Source organism: Mesoplodon bidens (assembly GCF_964165515.1).
Source record: "Mesoplodon bidens genome assembly, chromosome: 1".
NCBI lineage: Eukaryota > Metazoa > Chordata > Mammalia > Artiodactyla > Ziphiidae > Mesoplodon > Mesoplodon bidens.
The window spans coordinates 102,563,913-102,591,902 of NC_138176.1; the positions used below are offsets into that span (position 1 = coordinate 102,563,913).

Here is a 27,990-nt window from a genome sequence, read left to right on the forward strand (position 1 = left end):
CTGTGGAGGGGTTAAAAAAAAAAAAAGTCGAATTGAGCATCTATCCTGAAAGTGATGCCCACAGGACTTACTGACAGACTGAAGCTGAGATGTGAAAGAAAAAAAGTAGAGTCTCAAAACACCTCAGACTGGCTGAGGTAGAACTGATTCCTTCTAAGAAACCCTAGCCCAGGTGTATGAAGAACGTTTGGATGAGATAAGTATATAACACAGGGAGAAGGGAGGGAAGTGTGTTATCTGCTAGATGCCTGTATGTCATTTTCATGTGTCATCTCATTGAATCCTCTCCACCCTTTGGTGATATTATTATCCTTAATTTTAGAGGTAAGAAAAAATTGTAGTTTAAGTTAAATTTAATAATTTACTCAAGCCAAAGCTTATACATGAATTTTAACTCAAGACTATCTAACAACTAAGTTCTTTTTGCTAGCTTAGAAAAATAACACTTTTACAGCACTAGTACAAATGAAAAGATTTAATTTATTTTGAAGCAAACTTGTACTTAAGAAAAGTCAGCTTTAACTAGATGATAGTTCAAAGGTACGTATTCATTTTGGGAACAATTCTGAAAGACTTTTTAGGTTCTCAAGGGCTACAGAGGCTAATCGCACTAGTTATTTCCCATTTCTAATTTCACTTTCAAAAGATTTATCCCTAGTACAATTTTTGCATTTATTAGCACTTATGCCATTGGTTTTTGATGTATGAAGATAGATCCAGAGCTAGAGACTATTCTCCCTAAGAATTTGGGCAAGGGCTAGAAGAGAGAGGGGAAGAAGTACATGAACAACTGCATATAGTGATAGTAACTCTTCAGCTCTGGTAAATGAAAACTTAAGGGGAGAACATAGCATGCGGAAAACTGGAGCAGGGAACCCAGGGAAGCCTACTCATGGTCCCAAGTCTCTAAGATTCCTTAGGATCTGGACACTGGAACAATTCAAAGTAAGTCTGTTTCCATCTGGACAAAATTCTTAAAAGGAGCTGGGGGTAAAACTACTTTGTTTCTTTATATTTCTCTCCATAAATGTTTATACTCTCTTTTCAACCTGGAGGAACATAACACTGGGCATATTTAAGAGTTTTCACCAAAAGCACTGAAGGAAGAGGCAGTGGGATATAATTGAAAGGGCAAGGGCAATTCAGAGACTAAGATGGCGCCGTAGCGGAGGTTCAGGAAAGGGTTGTGGACCTCAGAATGCCTGCTCTACCCTGAGTGCACAACCTCGGGTAGGTCATTTTCTGTGAGCCTCAGGATCCTCATTTGTTAAATAGGGATAAATGAGAGTAAAAATAGGAACTACGTCATATGTTCCTATGAGAATAAAATGAGACAGTCTATATAAAGTACTTAGCGAAAGGGCTCAACAAGAGTTTGTTACTATTAATAAGTTTCACTAACAGTGTGACTCTAGACAAATGGATTAAACGTTTTTGCATCTTCTCAGCCATAAAATGATGGCTAGAACTAGGTGATACTGCAGATTTCTTTACAACTTTATAGTTATGATGTTATTATGTGTGTTGTTTCTTAAGGTGATAGAAAAGAAATGATATCTTTCAGTGGTAGCCACCAGGTGGCAGTAGTGAAGAGTTTAACTGCCATCCCATTTTGGGGGAAACTTCCTAATTTTTTCAGTATACAAATTCAAAAAAACAACAAAAAACTTTAATCATTTGTAATCCTTATTCCCAAGGAACTACCATTAAAATTTTCATGTATAACCTTCCATCCAGGTTATTTCTTCACATATATATATATGTATATATATATACATATACATATATATATAAATTATTATTTTTCAATTTTATAAGAAATTAGGATAACAGATGTATTGTTTTGTAATCAGTTTTTTTAACACAAAAATATATGGTGAACACCTTCCATAGCAATTAATGTAGTTCTACACCGTCATTCTTAAAAGCTCCATGGTATTCCACAGGTATTTGTTTAATTGAACCATCCTCTACTTAGCAAACACTGACTGGAAAAATTTCCAGAAGTGGAATGCCTGGGCTATGCACCTTCTTTTTTTAAGGCTTTGATACATACCACAAATTTGTCTTTGCCTATATTTTTTGATTTTGTGTCTGGTAGAGCAAGGTCCCTTATCAGTGCCTTCCTTCAGAATTTAATTGACTATCTAAAGCCTTTATTCTTCCTGATGAAATTTTAAATCTTTTAATCAAATTTTGCCCCTCTGTCTCCCCTAAAAAGTTTGCTGGGATTTTGATTGATACTGTGTTAAATTTATAGGTTAATTTGGGGGGAATTTTCATCATTACAATATTATGTCTTTCCATCCAGCAATATGGTACACTTCACTATTCATTCAATTCTGTCAGTAAAATTTCCATATTATTTAGTTTACTTCTGGATATTTTATATTTTTTGTTGCTGTTAATAAATATTATCTTTTAAAATATTCTTCTGACAGCTTTTGCTGGTATATAGGAACACTATTAATTTTAGGATTATTGATTTTGTAATTGGCCATGATACTGAACTCACTTAATGGGTCTAATATTCTTATCTATCCATTCATTCATTCTGTAAATATTCAGGCACTATTCTGGGTCCTGGAAATAAGCAGTAAAAAAAAAAATCTGTTCTCAAGATCTTTACATTCTACTGAGAAGAAATACTAAACAAATAAATATAAGACAGGTGGTGATAAGTGCTAAGAAGGTGGGGGAAGCATAGTAAGAGGATGGAAAGGGACCACAAAAAATACTACTTCTGTTAACATGTTCAAATAAGGCCCCTCTGATAAGTTGAAGTTTGAGGAGAGACCTAAAATGATGTTGTTTTTCTTGGGTTTCCCCAGTAAGTATATATATATCATTATACACTTCCCACCCACAGCAGGATTTCCATGCTCCTGGAAGATTGCCTGTCCAGTGGCAGCAACACCAAAGATTTAGTCTATAAAGGACGCTTTGAGGGTTTTCAGTGTTCTGGATTTAAAGAATGGCTCCACAAGTCCTTCCAGCCACAACACAACCAAGTGAATCAGCTGTATGTATACATATATCCCCATATCCCCTCCCTCTTGCGTCTCCCTCCCACCCTCCCTCTCCCGCCCCTCTAGGTGGTCACAAAGCACCGAGCTGATCTCCCTGTGCTACGCGATGCTTCCCACTAGCTACCTATTTTACATTTGGTAGTGTATATATGTCCATGCCACTCTCTCACTTCGTCCCAGCTTACCCTTCCCCCTCCCCGTGTCCTCAAGTCCATTCTCTACGTCTGCGTCTTTATTCCTGTCCTGCCTCTAGGTTCATCGGAACCATTTTTTTAGATTCCATATATATGTTAGCATACGGTGTTTGTTTTTCTCTTTCTGACTTATTTCACTCTGTATGACAGACTCTAGGTCCATCCACCTCATTACAAAGAACTCAATTTCATTCTTTTATGGCTGAGTAATATTCCATTGTATATATGTGCCACATCTTCTTCATCCATTCCTCTGTCGATGGACGCTTAGGTTGCTTCCATGTCCTGGCTATTGTAAATAGAGCTGCAGTGAACATTGTGGTGCATGACTCTTTTTGAACTCATCATATAGATTCTTAATCCCATAATGCTTTGCTCTAATCTAGCCTACCTTCCCACTTCTCTTAATCTATCCTGACTCTTTCATTGTGCTGTTATGAGTCAAATCCCCTGTTGCCCTTAAGAACTCTTCTAACCTTTCCCTTTATCTTCTTACTCCAACCAAAAACTTGGCCATCTCCTTGTTTCCTTGCAATACTCTCAAGTTGTAGGTGTTTTGTCTTGTTTTGTTTTAAATCCTTCGAGTCCTGCTTGCTCTCCATTGCCAAATCCAAACCTTTCCCCTTCCTTCCAAAATCCTAGTTCCCTTGAGATGCATACCATTACACTACTGCCTGAACCTACCCAGGCTGATTGCCTGCTAAAACCAAAATATCAACATTCTCAATAGAACTTAAACAATACACAGAGTTTCAAAACAGAACAGTTGGAGCAGTGTGAAGAAGAGGTGAGAGCGACCCCTGGACCGGCCAAAGCCACGCCACTGCGTCCCCGTGTCCAGCGCCCGTGTCCCGCCACTGTCGCCACCATGCCCAAGAGAAAGGCTGAAGGGGATGCTAAAGGAGATAAAACCAAGGTGAAGGACGAACCACAGAGAAGATCTGCAAGGTAATCTGCTAAACCTGCTCCTCCAAAGCCAGAGCCCAAGCCTAAAAAGGCCCCTGCAAAGAAGGGAGAGAAGGTACCCAAAGGGAAAAAGGGGAAAGCTGCTACAGGCAAGGATGGGAATAACCCTGCAGAAAACGGAGGTGCCAAAACAGACCAGGCACAGAAAGCTGAGGGTGCAGGAGATGCCAAGTGAAGTGTGTGCCTTCTTGGTAACTGTGTGCTTCTGCTGACTGAACAGTTTGAAGTACTGTTTTCTATCAAGTCTTCTAAAAATGCAGAATTTTGTTTTACTTTTTTTTTTAAGCTATGTTGTTAGCATACAGAAAACTTCATTATTGTTTTTTTGGGGAAGAGCACATATCACTAATAGATTGTCTCTGAAGCTGGATTGACATGGGATAAAGAACACCTTTCCCGTCTGGTTTTGAGAGACTTCCTCTTGGTTCCCAGGAAGGAGGGGTTCCTTGATGTTGACACACAGTAGCCACCTTGGCACAAACGCCTCGTGGTGTGGAAAAACTAGATTTAGTTTTTATGTCCTCTTCTCCCTCACCACCTTCAGCCTAGACTTGAGTCCCTTAAACCCAGAGACCTGTTGGAACCTGACACCTCAAAATTGGTTACCAGTATGTCAGGCAATCTGGACTTTCCAGTGTGACCACTGAGATGGCTTCCCTCAAAAGAGCAGCGGTTCCTTTTTTAGTTTGTGGACCTTCAGATTGATATTTCTGCCATTTTCATTTCCATTTCCTGAAAGTCAGGGTCAGCTTGTGAAAAGTTGTAAAACAACATGCTAAATGTGAAATGTCAACCCTCACTCTAAACTTTCCCTGTTCAGAACATCACAGGAAGACTTCATTGGGTTTTATAGTGGCTTTCAGATTTTGGTAGTCCACTGAAAAAGGGAGTTTGAAAGTTGTTGTATACTGTTAACGATTGTCTGCCCATGTCCTGCCTGAAATACCATGATTGCTTATGAAAAGTATCTTTAATAAAGCTGGATACAGTTAAAAAAAAACAAACAAAACAGAACAGTCAAAATATCCAGGATACAATCAAAATTACTAAGCATACAAAGAACCAGGAAAAATCTCAATTCACATGGGAAAAAGAGATGTCAATGCTGAGAGAACACAGATGGTGGAGTTATCTGACAAAGGCTTTGAAGCAGCTATTGGTTGAGAGACAATTCTCCATGGATCTCTTGTATTTCTGTATGTCTTTTGGGCAAGGGCATTAACAACTTTTTTCCTGGACTATCTTTTCAGGGATTTTTGTATAGCAAACATCCTTGGAAGACAGAGATAATGTCTTCCTCTGGGGCCAAGGGCAGATTTGTTTGCTGTCTAGAATAAAAAAGATAATGTCTCTCTCCAGGGCACAGTTGGATAGGTTTGCTAGTCCCTCATTACAAATTGGAGTTTCCCATAAAGTTCCTCTCCTATAATGAAACTCACTGCATGTGCAGGTATCACCTGGTCCTCCTGGCATTACTTGGTGGGACCTGGGGCTCAGGAAACTGGCATAAATACTGATATTCTACTTCCTGCTACTGCTCTAGGTAATAAATTGTCCTTTGTCTCTGACCCAGGAGACTCACAACTTCTGCCACTATCCATTAAACCGTGGCAGCCTAACTTGTTAACTTGCAAGTAAGGTAAAATCCCAGGCCCTTCAAAGTTCTCAACGCTATTATAAAAATTCTCTTAACAAGCAATCAAAAGCACTTTTTAAAATTAGTTTCTGCTTTATAACAAAGTGAATCAGTTATACATATACATCTGTTCCCATATCCCTTCCCTCTTGTGTCTCCCTCCCTCCCACCCTCCCTATCCCACCCCTCCAGGCGGTCACAAAGCACTGAGCTGATCTCCCTGTGCTATGCGGCTGCTTCCCACTAGCTATCTACCTTAGGTTTGGTAGTGTATATATGTCCATGCTTCTCTCTCGCTTTGTCACAGCTTACCCTTCCCCCTCCCCATATCCTCAAAAGCACTTTTGAAACCAATGGAAAAATATAAAGTATCAGCAAAGAAATAGAAAATATAAAGAAGAAACATATGTTTAGTTTGGAATTGAAAAATATAGTAGCCAAAATTTTAAAAATTCATTGGATGGTCTCAGCAGAGAAGATGACAGAGAAAAGTATCAGTGAAATTGAAAACAGATCAATACAAATTATCCAACCTGAACAACAGAGAAAAAAATTGGATAAACAATGAATAGAATCTCAGGGACTTGCGGGATAATAACAAAAGGTGTTGAAAATTTTTTGAATAAATAATGAATGAAAAGTCTCAAGTTTGGCAAAAGACACAAACCTACAGATTCAAGAAGCTCAACAAAGTCCAAAAATAATGAACATAAGTCTGTGCCCAGACACATCATCATCAAAATGCTGAAAAATAAAGACAAAGAAAAAATCTTGAAAGCAGCCAGAGAAATGCAATATATTACCTACAGAATAACAATAATTTGAGTTACCATGCAGTCTGGAAGGAAGGGACACAACATTTTTAAAGTGCTGAAGGAAAAAAATGGTCAACACGTAATAGTATATGCAGTAAAAATATCTTTCAGAAATTAAGGTGAAATAATGGCATTCTCAGATGAAGAAAAAATAAAAGAACTCACTGCCAGCAGGTCTGTTCTAAAAGAATTGCTAAAAGAAATTCTTTAGACAGAAGAGAAATGATACTAGAAGGAAACTGGAACATCAGGAATGAAGAAAGAGTGCCAGAAATGGTAAATACCTGTATAAATATGGTAGACTATTCTCTTGAATTCATAAAATGTTTGACGTTAAAGGCAAAAATTACAACATTGTCTGGGGGGCTTTGACACATGTAGATGTAATTGATGACAACTAGAACATAAAGGGGAGAGGATAAATGGGCCTATGTTGTGGTAAGGGTTCTATATTTCACTCGAAATGGGGGAAAAATTGATTCTAAGCAGATTTTAAAAGTTTAAATATTTGCATTCCTTGAACCTTGTTTTTGCCTCTAGGACTTTGCAGTTGCTTTTCCCTTTGCCTGAAAAGCCATTTCCCCATATATACTGTCAGCCCTTCCTATCTGAGGGTTCTGCAACCATGGAGTCAACCAATCTCAGATGGAAAATATTTGGGAAAAAATATCCAGAAATTTCCAAAAAGCAAAACTTGAATTTGTCATGTGCTAGCAACTATTTACATAGGATTTACATTGTATTAGGTATTATACATAATCTGGAGATGATTTAAAGTATATGGGAGGATGTGTGTAGGTTATATGCAAATACTACCCCATTTTATATAAGGTCTCTGAGCATTTATGGATTTTGGTATCCTCAGGAGTCCTGGAACCAATTCCCAGAGGAACTGAGTGTTTTATACATGGCTTCTAGCTAGGTTTTTCTTTTTATTTCAATTTCTATGTTTTAACTGGTAGTTTTAATACATATATATTTATTTTGATTTTTGATGTAATTGAACTTATTTCAACATCGTTTTTGTTTATGTTTACCTTGCTTTTTTTGAGCCTTTTGGAGGTATTTTTTTTTAAATTAACTTTTGTTCAGAGTTTTAAAATTCCATTTTCTCCCTTTATTTGGAATTCGTACACTATATTTGTACTTTCTAGAAGTTTTCTTGTACCTCTAACTTAACAAAATGTAAACAGTATATTAACCCGTCTTCTAAACAAAATGACTACTCCTCCTCTCAGTGCCTACATGCTAGTGTTATTCAAGGTATTAGTTCTGTACATTTTTTTAAACCTCACAAATCAGACATTTTTTTAGACAATGTTTAGTTGACAGGTTTGTTTACCTTTTGATTCACTCACCATTCTATCTTGCACCTCAGACCATTCTTCTAAGATAATTTCTTTTTAAATTTTTTTAAAAAGCTCTCACAAATCACTTACTTTATGCCAGGTTTTGTTATAAGTTCTATTTTCTTTTTTTAATTTGGATTATGATATTATTATGTTTTTCTAAATTTATTTATTTATTTATTTGGTTGCACTGGGTCTTAGTTGCGGCAGACGGGCTCCTTAATTGTGGCCTGGGAACTCTTAGTTGCAGCATGCATGTGGGATCTAGTTCCCTGACCAGGGATCAAACCCAGGCCCCCTGCATTGGGAGTGTGGTGTCTTATCCACTGGGCCACCAGGGAAGTCCCTGAGTTCTATTTTCTACTAATTCATCTAATCCTCATAACAATTCCATGAGGTATATACTATTATTGTCAACATTTTATTTGATTTATTTATTTATTTTTAACATCTTTATTGGAGTATAATTGCTTTACAATGGTGTGTTAGTTTCTGCTTTACGGCAAAGTGAATCAGCTCTACATATTATTGTCAACATTTTACAAACGAGAAAACTGAAGCACTGAGATGTTAACTCACTTGTCTAATATCCCACAACTAGCAAATGGCAGAACAGGGATTCAAACCAAGCAGACTTTATTCTTAACCTGTTTGAAATACTGCTTCTCATATATCATTTAGGAGTTCCTTTAATGCAGGTCTCTGAGGTGAACTCCCAGTTCTCATTTAACTTAAATGTTTCTTTTTTACTCTTGTTCTTGAACAATACTTTGGGTGAGTACACAATTCTAGCTCACTTTCAGCTCTTGAAAGATATTATTCCATTAACTTTTGGCTTCTATTGATGCTGACGAGAAATCCATTGTCATTTTAATTGTTCTTTTGCCAGTGATCTGTCCTTTCTCTTTGGCTGCTTTTATGATCTTTTCCTGTGAGTTCTTCAGTTTTTTTACTGTGTCATTATGCATTTCTTTTTATTTACCCTGCTTTGGTTATGTTGTGATTCTTTTTTTTTTTTAAGATACTTTTTCTAGTTCTTTTTCAAAAAATTTATTTATTTATTTTTGGCTGCATTGGGTCTTCGTTGATGCACGGGGACTTTCTCTAGTTGCGGCACTTCGTTGTGGAGCACAGGCTCTAGGCGTGTGGCCTTCAGTAGTTGTGGCTCACGGGCTCAGTATTTGTGGTGAATGGGCGTAGTTGCTCAGCGGCATGTGGGATCTTCCCGGACCAGGGATCTAACCCGTGTCCTCTGCATTGGCAGGTGGATTCTTAACGACTGCGCCGCCAGGGAAGTCCAGTTATGTTGTGATTCTTAAAACTCCAGGTACCTGTTTTTCATCCTTTCTGCAAAGGTCATAGTACTATTTCTTTAAATATTGCATCTCATTTAGAACATTTGTAACCAGTGGGAGGTAAAGGGCAGGGACTGACTGACTGACAAGAGGCATGAGGGAACTTTCTGGGGTGATGGATATGTTCTATTTTTTGACAGGAGTTTTTGTTATACCCATATATGCACTTGTAAAAACTCACTGAATGATGCATTTAAGACTTGTGCATTTTACTGTATGTAAATTTTACCTAGGTGGGAAAAAAGAACTATAAAACAGTATTGAACACTAGTTAATGGAAACGCCTTGAAATCTTTAGAGGTGAGGTCTACAACTTACTCTAAAAAGCATCAAAAAGAAAAAAGAGAATGCATTGATGGATGGGTAAAAGAATGGACAGATAAGTGATATAGCAAATATAACAAAATGTTAATTCTAGAATTTAGTTGGTGGATAAGAGTGTTCACTCCACAATTCTTTCAACTTTTCTGTATGTTTAAAATGTTTATAAAACGTTGGGGGAGAAGATTGCTTCTCCTTTATTCTATTCTGTCCTTCTGGGATTACAATTAGTTATATGACAGGCTCTCTCATCCTAGTGTCCATCTCTTAATTATCTTACATATTTTTAGTTCCTTGTCTCTCTGTAGTATACGCTAGATAATTTCTTCAGATAAATCTTCTCATTTATTAACTTTCTTTTCATTTGCATCTCATTTTTTCTTTAATCTTTGCACTGAGTTTTGTCATTACAACAATTACATTTCTCATGTGTAGAAAGTCTACCCTCTCCCATCTGCCTCCCCCCCTGCCTATTCATTAGGCCTTGCTCATCTTTTGTCATTACATCCTTTACTTTTTTTTTTTAACATTTGGAGTATAGTTATTCTATACTCTATCAGCTCCACTACTATGGTCCTTGGAGTTATGTATCTGTTGAATATTATTTCTGCAGATACTCACTCACAGAAGTTTGGCTTCTTGGTGCTTGTAGTTCTTTGACTGTGAGCTCATTGCTTGACCTTAATCTTGGGAGTCCTCTTGACCTAAATTGGGGATGTTTTCTTCCAGAAAAGTTTTGCTTCTGTTTCTGCTCATAGCCAGAGAGCAACACAGACTTAAAATTAATTCAGCTCCCATAGAGAGTCTTGTTTCAGTGAGGGAGTCCCATGCATGGCTTTCCACTTGGCAACTGGTCCAGGGCTGTGTATCAAGATTGCGGCTGTGGGGCTTCCCTGGTGGCGCAGTGGTTGAGAGTCCGCCTGCCGATGCAGGGGACACGGGTTCGTGCCCCGGTCTGGGAAGATCCCACATGCCGCAGAGCGGCTAGGCCCGTGAGCCATGGCCGCTGAGCCTGTGCGTCCGGAGCCTGCGCTCCGCAAGGGGAGAGGCCACAACAGTGAGAGGCCCACATAACGCAAAAAAAAAAAAAAAAAAAAAAAAAAAAAAAAAAAGATTGCGGCTGTTGATAGGACTTATCCTGATATGTCCTCCTATCTGCTTGCTGATCAGCCTGGGCTAAGGGTTTATGCGTGGGTGGTGGTGGTAGGGATTCCTTAGGACTTTCTCAACTTCTTGAGGATCAGTGATGCCTTATAGAGCATATCTCACGTAGATTACACCCGTTCGGCCAGAGGAGGACCCCTCAAAGAGCTATGGAAGAAAATATTTGATATTCTTTACTTGTAAAGGAAGTATCCTATTCCTAATTTACCAAAGATTTTTAAATTTAAAATGGATGTTAAATTTTATATCAAATGCCTTTTCAGTATCTGTAGAGATGATGACAGATAAGATTTTTCTCCTTTAAGCAAGTTATTAAGAATTGTTTTATCTCCTAGATTCATTGCTTGTTCTAAAACGGGAACTGTGCTCTTTAAATATTTTTCTTTTGCCAGCTGGCACAATGTTATGTTATGTCAGTAGAAGGCGCTGGAAAGAATTTTCCTTCTTAGTTCTTGCTTGCTTTCTTGCCTGACACTTGAAACACACATAGCTTCTCTCGCACCCCCCATCCTGCAGTGCTTTGCCTTTGCCTGGCTGCTGCACTACAGATAGCTTCTTAGTGCCTGGCTCCTACAGTGCAAGTGGCTTCCCCAGCACCAGGCTCCTGCATTCTGGGCAATTTCCCCAGCACCCAGCAGCTTCCCCAGATCCACCTTCAGACTTTTGGAGCAGAGTGGCTCCCACAAGACACCGACCCATGAACAGCTTTCTCTGGTACCCTAGAGGGTAAATTTTCAGTAAATTCCAGAAGGTGGATTTCTAGCATCCTTCACTGGCACACAACCAAAGCAAATTCCCTGCCAGTCAATAAGCCATGGTCTTGCCCTCTCTAACAAGGTCTAGATCTCAGCCTGCAGCTGGGGGCAGGGCCGGGGGTACCTTGGGGAATCTATCTCAGCCCTAGGGGGAGTAATTACTTTTTTTTTTTTTGCGGCACACAGGCCTCTCACTGTTGTGGCCTCTCCCGTTGTGGAGCACAGGCTCCGGACACGCAGGCTCAGCGGCCATGGCTCACGGGCACAGCCGCTCCGTGGCATGTGGGATCTTCCCGGACCGGGGCACGAACCCGTGTCCCCTGCATCGGCAGGCTGACTCTCAACCACTGCACCACCAGGGAAGCCCAGTAATTACTTCTTATATCTGATATTCCTATACTTAGAGTTCTCTTCACTTTCTACTAGCTAAGCCCTTGTTACCCTAATCCCATCATAGTTAATAATTCTCTATATTAAACTTTGCATGGTCGGATTACTGTGGTTTCTATTTTCTGATTGACCTTGGCTGATACTTTCAGTCGTTTCTAAATTTACTGAGAATTTTTAAAACTATCTCCCAGTTTTTGGTCTATGTTGGTGAGTGTTCCATATGCATTTTGAAATAAATGTGTACTCTGCCACTGTTTGATGTAGCGTTCTGTGAATATCAAGTAGGTCAAGTTGGTTGATAAAATTGTTTGAGTCCTCTATATCGTTGCTGATTTTTAAAATCTACTTGTCTATCAAAAATTGAGAGGGGAATGTCGAAATCTCAGTTATAATTGTGGATTTTTCTATTTCTCTTTTCTGTTGTCAGTTTTCAATTCATGTAGTCTGAAGCTTAGTAACTACATCTTGATGAACTGACCCTTTTATTATTATGAAACGTCCCTCTTTATCCCTTGTCTTGAAGATAGGCCAAATTCCTTTTCCTAAAGTCTACTTTGTCTGACAATAATATAGGTATTCCAGGTTTATTCTGTTTGCACATCTTTTCTCATCATTTTACTTTGAACTTATCTGTGTCTTTGTGGTGATGATGCCTTTTTTTGTAAACAGTACATAATTAGGCCTTGCTTTTTTAGAGAGGTATGTCTTTTTAATTGCAGGGTTTAGACCCTTTACAATGTATTTAATTATTGATATAGTTGATATTTGTTTTCTATTTGTTCAATCTACATTTTTAATTTTTCACCTTTCCTTGGCTCCTTTTTGACTAATTTGTAGTATATTCCACTTTAATTCCTCTATTGGCTGCCTTCGCTATGCTTCTTTCATTATTTTCATTGTTGTTCTAAGTTTTACAATATGCAACTTTAATTTATCATCGTCTACTTTTATTTGTCATATTACCACACATATACTGTAATATATATACTTCTGTTTTTCCCTCTCATTCTTTGTGATATTGTGGGCATACATTTTCTTTCTGTATGTTATAATCCCCACAGTACACTCCTATTATTTTTGCTTTAAACAGTCAACTATGAAAGAAATTTTAAACTGAGAAAGGAGTCTTCTTTTATTTATCCAGATATTTACCATTTCTGGTGTTTTTCATCCCTTTGTGTAGTTCTGTGTTTCCACCTGGTATCATCTTCCTTCAGCCTCAAGAACTTCCTTTAATATTTTACATAGCACAGGTCTGTTGTGACACATTCTCTTAGCTTTTGTTTGAAAATGGCCTTATTTTGCCTTCAGGTTTTTTTTTTTTTTTTTTTTTTTTTTTTGTGGTACGCTGGCCTCTCACTGTTGTGGCCTCTCCCGTTGCAGAGCACAGGCTCCGGATGTGCAGGCTCAGCAGCCATGGCTCACGGGCCAAGCCGCTCTGCGGCATGTGGGATCTTCCCGGTCCGGGGCACGAACCTTGTCCCCTGCATCGGCAGGCGGACTCTCAACCACTGCACCACCAGGGAAGCCCTTGCCTTCAGTTTTGAAAGATAAGTTTGCTCCATAGAAAATTATAAGTTGGGGCTTCCCTGGTGGCACAGTGGTTAGGAGTCTGCCTGCCAGTGCAGGGGACACGGGTCTGAGTCCTGCTCCGGGAAGATCCCACATGCCGTGGGGCAGCTAAGCCCGTGCGCCACAACTACTGAGCCTGAGCTCTAGAGCCTGCGAGCCACAACTAATGAGCCCATGTGCCACAACTACTGAAGCCCACATGCCTAAGAGAAGCCACCACAGTGAGAGGCCCACGCACCACAACTAAGAGTAGCCCCCACTCACTGCAACTAGAGAAAGCCCGCACACAGCAACAAAGACCAAACGCAGCCAAAAAATAAATAAATTTATTTTTTTTAAAAAAAGAAAATTATAGGTTGACTTTAAAATTTTTTGTTTATTTATTTGGCTGCACCAGGGCTTAGTTGTGGCATGCAGGATCTTCGTTGCCATGTGCTGGATCTTTAGTTGTGGCATGCAGGATCTAGTTCCCTGACCAGGGATCGAACCTGGGCCCCCTGCATTGGGAGCATGGAGTCTTAATCACTGGACCACCAGGGAAGTCCCTAGGTTGACTTTTTTTCTTTCAGCACTTCAGAGATACTGTCTTCTGTTTTTCCTGTTTCTGATAGAAAATTAGTGATAATTCTTAACTTTCTTCTTATGTATTTATTGTTCTTTTCTCTGCTTTTAAGATTTTCTCTTCTCACTGGCTTCCAGCAATTGTCATAATGTGCTTTGATGTTTTCCTTCTGTTTATCCTACTTGGGGTTAATAGAGCTTCTTAGATCTATATTATAGTTTTAATCTAATTTGGAAATATTGAGGCTTCCCTGGTGGCACAGTGGTTAAGAATCCACTTGCCAATGCAGGCAACATGGTTTCGAGCCCTGGTCCGGGAAGATTCCCACATGCCATGGAGCAACTAAGCCCGTGCGCCACAACTACTGAGCCCATGTGCCACAACTACTGAAGCCAGCACGCCTAGAGCCCATGTTCGGCAGCAAGAGAAGCCACCGCAATGAGAAGCCTGCGCACTGCAATGAAAAGTAGCCCCCACTCATCACAACTAGAGAAAGTCTGACTGCATCAACAAAGACCCAACGCAGGGCTTCCCTGGTGGTGCAGTGGTTAAGAGTCCGCCTGCCAGTGCAGGGGACACGGGTTCATGCCCCGGTCCAGGAGGATCCCACATGCCACGGAGCGGCTAGGCCCGTGAGCCACAACTACTGAGCCTGCACGTCTGGAGCCTGTGCTCCGCAACGGGAGAGGCCGCAACAGTGAGAGGCCCGCGGACCACAATGAAGAGTGGCCCCCGCTTGCCGCAACTGGAGAAAGCCCAGGCACAGAAATGAAGCCCCAACACAGCCAAAAATAAATAAATTTTTAAAAAGACCAAACACAGCCAAAAATAAATAAATAAATTTATTTTAAAAATAAATTGGGAGATATTTTGGCCATTATTTTTTCAAATACTGCCCTCTCTCAGTGGTATTCCAATTACATGTATATTAGAGCACTTCATATTTATTGTTCCCCAGGAAACTGAAACTATTCTCTTTTTTTCTGTGTGCTATAATTTGAATAGCTCCTATTGCTGCTTTCAAGTTCAGCAATTTTTTAAAAAATAGGTCTTTATTGTAATATAATTGCTTCACCAAACCATGTTACTTTCTGTTGCACAGCAAAGGAAATCAGCCATATGCATACACATATCCCCATATCCCTTCCCTCTAGGTCATCGCAAAGCACAGAGCTGATCTCCCTGTGCTATGCTGCTACTTCCCACCAGTCACCACCAGTCAACTATTTTACATTCAGTAGTGTATGTATGCTGATGCTACTCTCACTTTGCCCCAGCTTCGCTCTTTCACCCCGTGTCATCAAGTCCACTCTCTATGTCTACCTCTTTATTCCCGCCCTGCAACTAGGTTCATTAGTACCTTTTTTTTTTTTTTTTTAGATTCCATATATATGCATTAGCATACAGTATCTGTTTTTCTCTTTCTGACTTACTTCACTTGGTATGACAGACTCTAGGTCCATCCACCTCACCACAAATAACTCAGTTTCATTTCTTTTTATGGCTAATATTCCATTGTATATATGTGCCACATCTTCTTTATCCATTCATCTGTCGATGGATACTTAGGTTGCTTCCATGTCCTGGCTATTGTAAACAGAGCTGCAATGAACATTGTGGTACATGACTCTTTTATTATTTTTTAAATTTATTTTATTTTATTTATTTTTGGCTGCATTGGGTCTTTGTTGCTGCACATGGGCTTTCTCTAGTTGCAGTGAGTGGGGGCTACTTTTCGTTGTGGTGCGTGGACTTCTCATTGCAGTGGCTTCTGTTGTTGCAGAGCATGGGTTCTAGGCATGCAGGCTTCAGTAGTTGTGGGTAATGGGCTCTAGAGCACAGGCTCAGTAGTTGTGGCGCATGGGCTTAGCTGTTCTGTGGCATGTGGGATCTTCACGGACCAGGGCTCGAACCCATGTCCCCTGCACTGGCAGGCGGATTCTTAAACACTGCACCACCAGGGAAGTCCCTACATGTCTGTTTTTGAATTATGGTTTTCTCAGGGTATGCACCCAATAGTGGGATTGCTGGGTCATATGATAGTTCTATTTTTAGTTTAAGGAACCTCCCATCATAGCAATAAAAAGAATAAAATACCTAGGAATAACCTGCCTAAGGAGGCAAATGACTTAAAAACTAAAACTGGGGCTTCCCTGGCGGCGCAGTGGTTGTGAGTCCACCTGCCGATGCAGGGGACACGGGTTCGTGCCCCGGTCCGGGAAGATCCCACATGCTGTGGAGCAGCTGGGCCCCTGAGCCATGGCCACTGAGCCTGTGCGTCTGGAGTCTGTGCTCCGCAGTGGGAGAGGCCACAACAGTGACAGGCCCGCATACAGCAAAAAAACAAACAAACAAAAAAACTAAAACTGTTTTCCATAGTGGTTGTATCAATTTACATTCCCACCAACGGTGTAGGAGGGTTCCCTTTTCACCACATGCTTTCCAGCATTTATTATTTCTAGCTTTTTTGATAATGGCCATTCTAATCGGAGTGAGGTGATACCTCACTGTAGTTTTGATTTGCATTTCTCTAATAATTAGTGATGTTGAGCATCTTTTCATGTGCCTCTTGGCCATCTGTATGTCTTCCTTGGTGAAATGTTTATTTAGGTCTTCCACCCATTTTTTTTTTTTTTTTAAAGTTTATTTATTTATTTTTTTAATTAGTTTCTGCTTTATAACAAAGTGAATCAGTCATACATATACATCTGTTCCCACATCCCTTCCCTCATGCATCTCCCTCCCTCCCACCCTCCCCATCCCACCCCTCCAGGCGGTCACAAAGCACCGAGCTGATCTCCCTGTGCTCTGCGGCTGCTTCCCACTATCTATCTACCTTACGTTTGGTAGTGTATACACGTCCATGCCTCTCTTTCGCCTTGTCACAGCCCACCCTTCCCCCTCCCCATATCCTCAAGTCCATTCTCAAGTAGGTCTGCGTCTTCATTCTTCCACCCATTTTTTAACTGGATTGTTTATTTCTTTGATATTGAGCTCCATGACCTGTTTGTATATTTTGGAGATTAATCCTTTGTCTGTTGTTTCATTTGCAAATATTTTCCCCCATTCTGAGGGTTGTCTTTTTGTCTTGTTTATGGTTTCCTTTGCTGTGCAAAAGCTTTTAAGTTTAATTAAGTCCCATTTGTTTATTTTTGTTTTTATTTCTGTTACTCTAGAAGGTGGGTCAAAAAAGATCTTGCTGTGGTTTATGTCAAGGAGTTTTTTTCCTATATTTTCCTCTAAAAGTTTTATAGTGTCTGGTCTTACATTTAAGTCTTTAATCATTTTGGAGTTTATTTTTGTGTATGGTGTTAGGAAGTGTTATTTCATTCTTTTACGTGTAGTTGTCCAGTTTTCCCAGCACCACTTATTGAACAGGCTGACTTTTCTACATTGTATGTTCTTGCCTCCTTTGTTGTAAATTAGGTGCCCATATGTGCGTGGGTTTATCTCTGGGCTTTCTGTCCTGTACCACTGATCTATATTTATGTTTTTGTGCCAGTACCACACTGTCTTGATAACTGTAGCTTTGTGGTATAGTTTGAAGTAAGGGAGCCTGATTCCCCCAACTCAGGTTTTCCTTCTCAAGATTGCTTTGGTTATTCGGGATCTTTTGTGTTTCCATACGAATTGTAAAATTTTTTGTTGTAATTCTGTGAAGAATGCCATTAGTAGTTTGATAGGGATTGCACTGAATCTGTAGATTGCTTTGGGTAGTACAGTCATTTCCACAATATTGCTTCTTCCAATCCAAGAACATAGTATATTTCTCCATTTGTTTATGTCATCTTTGATTTCTTTCATCAGTGTTTTATAGTTTTCTGAGTACAAGTCTTTTGCCTCCTTAGGCAGGTTATTCCTAGGTATTTTATTCTTTTTATTGCTATGGTAAATGGGAGTGTTTCCTTAATTTCTCTGATTTTTCGTTGTTGGTGTATAGAAATGCCAGAGATTTCTATGCATTAATTTTGTATCCTGAAACCTTGCCAAATTCACTGATTAGCTCTAGTAGTTTTCTGGTGGCATCTTTAGGATTTTCTACGTATACTATCATGTCATCGGCAAACAGTGACAGTTTTACTTCTTTTCCAATTTGTATTCCTTTTATTTCTTTTTCTTCTGTGACTGGACCACTCTTTCTTCTCTGATTGGACCACTCTGTGGCTAGGACTTCCAAAACTATGTTGAATAAGAGTGGTGAGAGTGGACATTCTTGTCTTATTCCTGATCTTAGAGGAAATGCTTTCAGTTTTTCACCATTGAGAATGATGTTTGCTGTGGGTCTGTCATATATGGCCTTTATTATGTTGAGGTAGGTTCCCTCTATGCCCATTTTCTGGAGACTTTTTATTATAAATGGGTATTGAATTTTGTCAAAAGCTTTTTCTGCATCTATTGAGATGATCATATGGGTTTTATTCCTTAATTTGTTAATGTGTATCATATTGAAGAATCCTTGCATACCTGGGATAAATCCCACTTGATCATGGTGTATGACACTTTTAATGTGCCGTTGGATTCTGTTTGCTAGAATTTTGTTCAGGATTTTTGCATCTATGTTCATCAGTGATATTGGTCTATAATTTTCTTTTTTTGTGATATCTTTTTCTGGTTTTGGTATCAGGGTGATGGTGGCTTCGTAGAATGAATTTGGGAGTGTTTCACTCTCTGCAATTTTTGGAAGGGTTTGGGAAGGATTGATGTTAGCTCTTCTCTAAATGTTTGATAGAATTCTCCTGTGAAGCCATCTGGTCCTGGCCGTTTGTTTGCTGGAAGATTTTAAATTATGGTTTCAATTTCATTACTTGTGATAGGTCTGTTTATATTTTCTAATTCTTCCTGGTTCGGTCTTGGAAAATTGTACCTTTCCAAGAATTTGTCCATTTCTTCATGGTTGTCCATTTTATTGGCACATAGTTGTTTGTAGTAGTCTCTTATAATTCTTTGTATTTCTGCAGTATCAGTTGTGATTTCTCCTTTTTCATTTCTATTGATCTGCGTCCTCTCCCTTTTTTTCTTGATGAGTCTGGCTAAAGGTTTATCAATTTTGTTTATCTTCTCAAAGAACCAGCTTTCAGTTTTATTGATCTTTGCTATTGTTTTCTTCATTTCTATTTCATTTATTTCTGCTCTGATCTTTATGATTTCTTTCCTTCTACTGACTTTGGGTTTTCTTTGTTCTTCTTTCTCTAGTTGTTTTAAGTGTAGTGTTAGATTGTTTATTTGAGATTGTTTTTGTTTCTTGAGGTGAGATTGAATTGCTATAAACTACCCTCTTAGAACTGCTTTTGCTGCATCCCATAGGTTCTGGGTTGTTGTGTTTTTGTTGTCATTTGTTTCTATGTATTTTTTTATTTCTTCTTGGATTTCTTCAGTGATCTCTTGGTTATTTAGTAGCACACTGGTTAGCCTCCATGTATTTGTTTTTTTTAGGTTTTTTTCCTGTAATTGATTTCTAATCTCATAGCATTGTGGTCAGAAAAGATGCTTGATACGATTTCAATTTCCTTAAATTTTCTGAGGCTTGATTTGTGACCCAAGATGTGATCTATTCTGGAGAATGTTCCATGTGTACTTGAGATGAAAGTGTATTCTGCCACTTTTGGGTGGAATGTTCTATAAATATCAATTAAATCTATCTGCTCTATTGTGTCATTTAAAGCTTGTGTTTCCTTATTCATTTTCTGTTTGGATGATCTGTCCATTGGTGTAAGTGGCATGTTAAAGTCCCCTACTATTATTGTGTTACTGTTGATTTCTCCTTTCATGGTTGTTAGCATTTGCCTTATGTATTGAGGTGTTCCTATGTTGGGTGCATAAACATTTATAATTGTTATATCTTCTGGTTGGATTGATCCTTTGATCATTATGTAGTGTCCCTCCTTATCTCTTGTAACAGTCTTTATTTTAAGGTCTATTTTATCTGATACGAGCATTGCTACTCCAGCTTTCTTTTGATTTCCATTTGCATGAAATATCTTTTTCCATACCTTCACTTTCAGTCTGTATGTGTCCCTAGGTCTGAAGTGGGTCTCTTGTAGACAGCATACATATGGGTCTTGTTTTTGTATCAACTCAGCCAGTCTATGGCTTTTGGTTGGGGCATTTAATCCATTTACATTCAAGTTCATTATCGATATGTATGTTCCTATTACCATTTTCTTAATTGTTTTGGGTTTGTTTTTGTGGGTCTTTTTCTTCTCTCGTGTTTCCTGCCTAGAGAAGTTTCTTTAGCATTTGTTGTAAAGCTGGTTTAGGGGTGCTGAATTCTCTTACCTTTTGCTTGTCTGAAAAGCTTTTGACTTCTCCATTGAATCTGAATGAGATCCTTGCTGGGTAGAGCAATCTTAGTTATAGGTTTTTCTCTTCCATCACTTTAAGTATATCCTGCCACTCCCTTCTGGCCTGCAGTTTCCACTAAAAAATCAGCTGATAACCTTATGGGGATTCCTTTGTATGTTATTTTTTGTTTTTCCCTTGCTGCTTTTAATATTTTTTCTTTGAATTTAATTTTTGTTAGTTTAATATGTGTCTTGGTGTGTTTTTCCTAGGGTTTATCCTGTATAGGACTTTCTGTGTTTCCTGGACTTGGGTGACTATTTCTTTTCCCATGTTTGGGAAGTTTTCCACTATAATCTCTTCAAGTATTTTCTCAGACCCTTTCTTTGTCTCTTCTTCTTCTGGGACCCTTATAATTCGAATGTTGGTGCGTTTAGTGTTGTCCCAGAGCCCTTTGAGATTGTCTTCAATTCTTTTCATTCTCTTTTCTTTATTCTGCTCCTTGGCACTTATTTCCACCATTTTGTCTTCCAGCTCATTTATTCATTCTTCTGCCTCAGTTATTGTTATTGATTCCTCCTAGTGTATTTTTCATTTCAGTTATTGTGTTGTTCATCTGTTTGTTCTTCTAGATCTTTGTTAAACATTTCTTGTATTTTCTCAATCCGTGCTTCCATTCTATTTCCGAGATTCTGGATCATCTTTACTATCATTACTCTGAATTCTTTTTCAGGTATATTGCCTATTTCCTCTTCATTTATTTGGTCTTGTAGGTTTTTACCTTGCTCCTTCATCTGTGACATATTTTTTTGCCGTCTCATTTTTTTTTTTTATGAGTGGGATTATGTTCCTGTTTTACTGGTTGTTTGGCCTGAGGCTTCCAACACTGGAGTTTGTAGGCTGTTGGGTAGAGCTGGGTCTTGGTGCTGAGATGAGGACCTCTGTGAGACTTCACTATAATGAATATTCCTTGGGGTCTTAGGTTCTGTTAGTCCAGAGGTTTGGACTCAGAGCTCCCACCCCAGGAGCTTCCACTGACCCTGGGCTTGTGAACCAAGATCCCACAAGCTGCCTGGGGTGGCAAAAAAAAAAAAAAAAAAGAGAGAGAACAATAACAAAATAAAAAAGGAAAACCAACAGATATATTAGAAAGAATGTAAAAATAAAAATATAGATGAATCAATAACCAGAAGGTACATCAGTACCACAGTAGTATAAAAGAGGAGGAAGGAAAAAAAAAGGGGGGCAGGGCAAAGGCCTTGGCTGTGGAGGGCAGGGCCTAAGCAAGGGTGAGGTTTGGGCAGTGGGCGGAGCCAATGCTCAGGGCCCACAGGGCTGGAAAAGGCCTTGGGGGCTGTAGGGGGTGGGGCTTAGGCTCAAGGAAAAGAAGTGGCCCAGGCATGCCCCACTCACCTGATCTCGACGGCAGGGGACCTCACCTGGGAGCCCAGCAGGCTTCCTGGGCTCGAGTGGGCGGGGCAAATGCCCTCCACACCTGCTCCTCCCGTCTGGGGTCTGGGAGGGCCCCTCCCACCTGCTTCTCCTAATCTCCTCGGTCTCCCTCCTATGCCCCAGGACCAATGCGGCTGGGGGGGAAGGGGGGGCCTTGGAGGGCAGGGGACTAGCCTGGGAGCTCAGCAGGTTCCCAGGGCCTGAGTGGGCGGGGCAAACACCCTCCGCTCCTCTCCTGCTCCTCCTACAGAGCCCCTCACACCTGCCTCTCCTGATCTCCCTGGCCTCCCTTCTATGCCCCCAGGACCCACGCAGCCTGGAGGGGGCTTTGGATTGCAGGGGACCAGACTGGGAGCTCAGCAGGCTCCCTGGGCCCCAGTGGGTAGGGCAATCACCCTCCGCTCCTCTCCCGCTTTTCCTGGAGGGTCCCTCCCACCTGCCTCTCCTGATCTCCCCAGCCTCAGGGGTGCCGATCTTGTCTGGCTTCCACTTCTCCTCTCCCCTCAGCCCCCCTATGTCCTATCAGTTCACTCTGGGGTTCCTCCCATCTCCTTGGGCATCAGAGTCCCCCAAAAGTGGCTGGCAGGTGCCCTAGTTGTGGGGAGATGCTAACTCCAAGTCTTCCCACACCGCCATCTTGACTCATTCTCCCACCAATTTTCTAGTGTCTAATTTGCTGTTAAGCTTCTACAGTGATTTTTAAAATTTTCAGATGCTGTATTTTTCATCTCCAGAAGTTGTATTTCATTCATTTACATATCTTCCATTTTTATCATAATGTTCACATTTACTTGTCAGCCCTTTTTAAACGTCCTATTGCTAATTCTGTGATCTCTGTCATCTCTGGTCTGTTAACTGATTTTTCTCCCAGTTATGGATCAAATTTTTCTGAAGTTTCACATATCTAGGAATTTTTTATTGTATATTGGTCATTGTGACATTATATTGCTGACTGTCTTGATTTTGTGTGTGTGTGTTTAAGTACTGAGTCTTGTTTTGGCAGGAAGTTAAGTTATTGTGGATCAGCTTTATCATTTCAAGGCTTGTTTTTAAATGTTGCTAGGTTAAACCTAGAGTAGCTTTTAATCTAGGGCTAGGGTAGCCCTATTACTAAAGGCATAAGCCTTCAGGTGTCTCTACTGAATTCCTTAGATGTTCAATGAGGTCTTTACTCCAGCTGGTAACTCTGAAGTTGTTCAGTCCGTTATGAGCTCTGGGAATTTTTCAATTTACAGCTCCCAGGTAATTGTTCTTTCCTTGGTAGTTGATCTTTGCTTGGCCTTGTGGAGTATTACTCTACACATGCTCAGATTAGCAGTCAGCCAAAGACTCAAGATTTCTGTAAATCTTCTTGGAGTAAATTCCTTCTTCTCTGGTATTCTGTCAAGCAAATTCCACAAATTGCATCTTTTTGCTAACCACCATACCCTTAGTGACATGTACAGGGCCTGCCTGTTATGTGGTAGGTGCTCAATAAAATATTTTTATGAATACATGGACTTATACATAGTATTCGCTCATATTTAAAATTCCCTTTGTATCTGAATATATCTCCTTTTAAATTTCTAACATCATCTCTCCTGTTTAAAAATCTTTGCTATTTTTATTTTGCCATATTTATTTTATTGATCATTTCAAACAACCAGCTCTTTCCTTTTTTGATCTGTATTTCTGGATTCTAATTCATTGCTTTATTAATTATTTTACCTGCTTTTCCTTAAAACTTTATGTGTTTTTCTCATTTAAGGTAAGAGGCAATATAGTGTAGTGGTTAAAAGATTGGGTTTGATTATTGACTTTATCACTTATTAGCTGAATAAACTTCAGAAAGACACTTAACCTCTCTGAGCTTTGGTTCTTTATCTGTAAAAGAGGGAGAATATTACTTGCTTCATGGGTATATTGTGAAGATTAAATGAGTAAATTTTTTCAGAACACAACATTGTCTGACGTAAGTGATAGGTAGACCATTTGGTATATTTTTATTCATTCTATATTGGTTAATATTAAAATATTGATCTGTGATTTTCCTTTATATACTACTTCAGCTGAATCCTTATGTTTCAATTTTATTGTTCTCATTGTCATTAATTTCTAAATACTTTGTAAATCAGCAACTGTGATTTTCTCCTTGAATGAGAATTATATAAGATATTTTCCTCTTAGCTTCCATGTACAGTAGATGGATTTTCTTTCATCCTTTTACTTAAAAAAAAAAAAAGCTTATGTTTTCATTGCTCTGGTATCAGAGAGTATAACTTAAATTGAGATTCTTCTGTGCATTTATTTTAAAAATAAATTTTTATAAACATGCACATTAAAAAAGTACCTTCTCTACCTGCAAGTTAGAAAGTTTAATATTTAAATCTCCTACTTTAGATCCTCTTCAAAATTACTGTCTGTAGCCTGCCTTTGATATGTCAAATACTGGGAATGCTATATAATCAAACATTCTAAAGGTGAGGAGGGAGAAGGAGAAAGAGAATGAGAAAGGAAACCACAGAGGCCACTGTGACTGCACTTTGCGCATATATCAAATATTTGTAAGTCTTGCTTACTCATAATTTGAGTTTATTATCTAGAATGCCACTACCAGAGGCACACTCATCTTTACTGTCCACTACAAGGCCTTCCATCCTAGCTCCTAGTCTGCCTCCACACTTGAACACATCTAGAATTTTTGAAGTTTCTCCCCTGCCCCAATCACTAGCACAGTGCTATATACAGAATACATAGTTAACTTTCATAAATCCTCAATGACCCTACTTATGAAGATATGACTTGAAGAATTCTGAAACTCAGTAAACTTACCTATAAAATGTTGATGGTAATTTGCTGTTTAGGTACTAAAATCAAAGTCCTTGTTATTTATAATGTAGTATCTCTCATAAGATATTTGGGGTTACCATTAACCAGTGATATGGTAACCTGGTGGAGGCCAACAAGACCAAAGCTGTTCTTCTCTGGGGAACTCGAGTTCTGTCTTTAAGGGAGAGATGATTCCTGCTGTCAAATGGGATGGACAGGAAACCAGAATTGTCAGAAGAGCCCTTTTATAGGCCAGTGATTCTCAATGAAAGGGGGGAGGGGGCATAATTTTACCCCCCAGGGGCATTTGGCATGTTTAGAGATGGTTTGGGTTGTTACAACTAGGGGTGGAGTACTGCTGGCAGGTTGTGGGTAGAAGCCAAGTATGCTACTAAACATCTTACAATGCACAGCACAGCTGCTGCCCACAACAAAGAATTATGTGTCTGGCTTACAGAAAAAGACAAATACTGTATGATATCACTTATATGTGGAATCTAAAAATTAATACAAATGAATGTATATCCAAAACAGAAAGAGACTCACAGATATAGAAAACAAACCTGTGGATACCAAAAGGGAGAGGGAGAAATTAGAGGTATGGATTAACAAACTACTGTGTATAAAATAGATAAGCAAGAGGGATATACTATATAGCACAGGGAATTATAGCCATCACCTTGTAATAACCTATAATGGAGTTCAATCTGCAAAAATACTGAATCACTATGCAACTAACATAATAATGTAAATCAACAATACTTCAATTAAACAAAAAAGAATTATCTGGCTCAAAATGTTAGTAGTGCCAAGGTTGAGAAACGCTATATAGGCAAGCAAGTGAACTCTCTTGTCCTCTGTGCTCAGGCCAGAACTTAAAGAGTGAAGTTGTCTAGGAGCTAGTCCTTGGTAAGACCAGTTAAAAAATGGCCTTTGCTACAGGGAGGTGGCATCTCTGTAGTAAACAAAAGTTGAACATGAGTAGTTATATTTTGTACATAAGATTACCCTTATTTTATGTTTTTAATATCCATTCAGTTTTTTCTATTAGAAAAATACTTTTAAATACCCATCTTACCCTAAACTATGTATAATATTCCGGTTGTACTGCTAAAGGATCCAAATTCAGTCTCTCCTCAGCTTCGAAGTAAAGTATTAAGGAAAGAAAGGGTTAACATGCTTATACTTTGAGGCCAAGCAGTAGTGGCAGCAAGCAGTGAAAAACTCCAAGAACAAAGTGAATTCTCAGAAAACAGGGCTGTATAATCTATCCACTCTTCCCAACAGTAGACTCTCCTTCAAGCATCAAACCTGGAGGTTCTGGAGTTATTCAATTAAGAAGAGTGACATACACTTTAGTCACATATGTAGCCTCTCAAACTGCAGATTGAAAATATAAAACTCTTCATAACAATGTCAAGTGTCTACAATGATTTTTCCAACTAAGTGGTGCTGAACTGTGTATAACTGGCAAAGGGTTCAAATTGACAATGCTTACACAAGAAATTTCTCGCTCATTTATTCATCATTTGCTGAGTAACAATGAGCTCTCAGTCAGTAGTCAAGAGTTGACAATCTAGTTGGAAGGCACAGCACATAACCGTGAAACTTAAACAGCAAACACAGTATTCCAAAGCCCAATGAGCAATACCCCAAAAAGCGTATTAGATTTAGAATAAATCAAGAACATTCTGAGCTGAAGTAAGCAGGAAAAGCTTCACAGAGATGAGACTTTTGAGCTAGGATGTGAAATATGAAAAGGATCGGATAAATAGACAAGAAAAAGAATTTCTAATGCAGTTTAGCACGAGCTAAACCAAAAAAGCCAGAATACAACAAAGAGAGAGCAAGGGTCTTGGGATGCAGAGACATTGATGCTTTTATTCACCATCCTTAGAAATTACCTAATTATCCAGCTTGAAATGCTTCAACTGCTTTTTGTTATTAAATCTTCAGATGCTATCCTTTAAATGGGATAGGTAGAATAGGTCAGATGAATATATTCTAAGGCCCTCTAATAGCTTCTGGGATGATTACTCTTCACGGAAATAATGTCACAGGTAAACAATGAGGATTTTCCAGGCCATGTTCTGGTTTTGTAACAGGAAACTGAATAAATATAATTGGCAAACACATTCAACCAGCTGTCTAAACTTTTGCCCCCTGGCTAACATAAGTTGGTATATCAGTAACTGTACAAAGTTTTTCTATCGCAGTGGAAATTACTGTATATTAAAGACTTTTGCAAATTCCTGGCAACTCGGCATGCTCAGGTTCTACCACAAATTCTCTCTGACCACATTTTCATTTTATCTATTGAAATAAGCAGCTTAGGGGCTTCCCTCGGGGCACAGTGGTTAAGAATCTGCCTGCCAATGCAGGGGACACGGGTTCGAGCCCCGGTCCGGGAAGATCCCACATGCCGCAGAGCAACTAAGCCCATGCGCCACAGCTACTGAGCCTGCGCTCTAGAGCCCGGGAGCCACAACTACTGAGCCCACATGCCACAACTACTGAAACCCGCGCGCCTAAAGCCCGTGCTCTGCAACAGGAGAAGCCATCGCAATGAGAAGCCCGCGTACGGCAACGAAGACCCAACAACGAAGACCCAATGCAGCCATAAATAAATAAATAAATAAATAAATTTAAGAAATAAGCAGTCTATCTCCTTCCCTAGTACTTTCAGTGCTCTACTGTTGCCCTCATTCTATTTAAGGCATGCCTGTCCTCCTCTCCACAGTCCCTGAATTTCCAAACGGCATAACTATGTGCTCAAACAGAAAAAACAAAACACCCCCAAACCCCAGTCTTGGCATTGCAAAACACCACTTCTCACAAAAAGCGATATGGTTGCACATTTTGGACCTTTTCTATGACTTAATGTATGGTACGTTTCCTCAGAAGAGTCTCAGTGATCCAGAGACTCTTCTTTAATGCTGGGTGGTCTCGCCTATTACCATTTTCCTCGGATATATGGATCTAGAGAACTTCTGTGTGCGCTCTGTAATATTTAATGGCTCCGCTACCGTCACCCAGGCACGAAGACACAACTAGGGCACAGTGGGTTTTACTCTCACCAGAGAGGCCGTCTAGTACCAGCTCCCGGATTCAACGCCGCCGAAGGGTCCACCTGCTCTACCTCTTGGGCCGGTGCCCCGCGCCTAACGAAAGCCTCCGCGCGGAGGCGGCGGGCGGCCTCCAACTCCCGCCTGCTCACTGACAGCCATGCTCCTGCCAAGACTCAAGCTCCGCGCGGCCCGGCGCTCGCTTCTAACGGCTTCCCGCGCCCGGCGGGCCTCCGGCGGAGCCTCGCACCCCCCAGCCCTCCACCTCCCCAGCCCCT

The 27,990-nt window shown here is 39.8% G+C and overlaps 1 long non-coding RNA gene and 2 pseudogenes across 3 annotated transcripts in view; 1 reads left to right on the forward strand and 2 right to left on the reverse strand.

Moving 5' to 3' along the window:
- The window catches only part of LOC308626625, a 52,639-nt pseudogene that overhangs the window by 24,485 nt on the left and 164 nt on the right, over window positions 1–27,990 (reverse strand). The gene's annotated exons all lie outside the window — the stretch shown is intronic.
- LOC308615506 (non-histone chromosomal protein HMG-17-like) lies at window positions 4,054–4,364 on the forward strand (annotated as a pseudogene). The gene has a single exon. The product of its transcript is annotated as a non-histone chromosomal protein HMG-17-like (transcript).
- On the reverse strand, window positions 22,845–27,989 carry LOC308619009. The gene is made up of 3 exons (XR_014016111.1): window positions 27,725–27,989; window positions 26,552–26,737; window positions 22,845–24,044 (listed from the first exon to the last, which is right to left on the reverse strand). It is a non-coding gene; the product is annotated as an uncharacterized lncRNA (long non-coding RNA).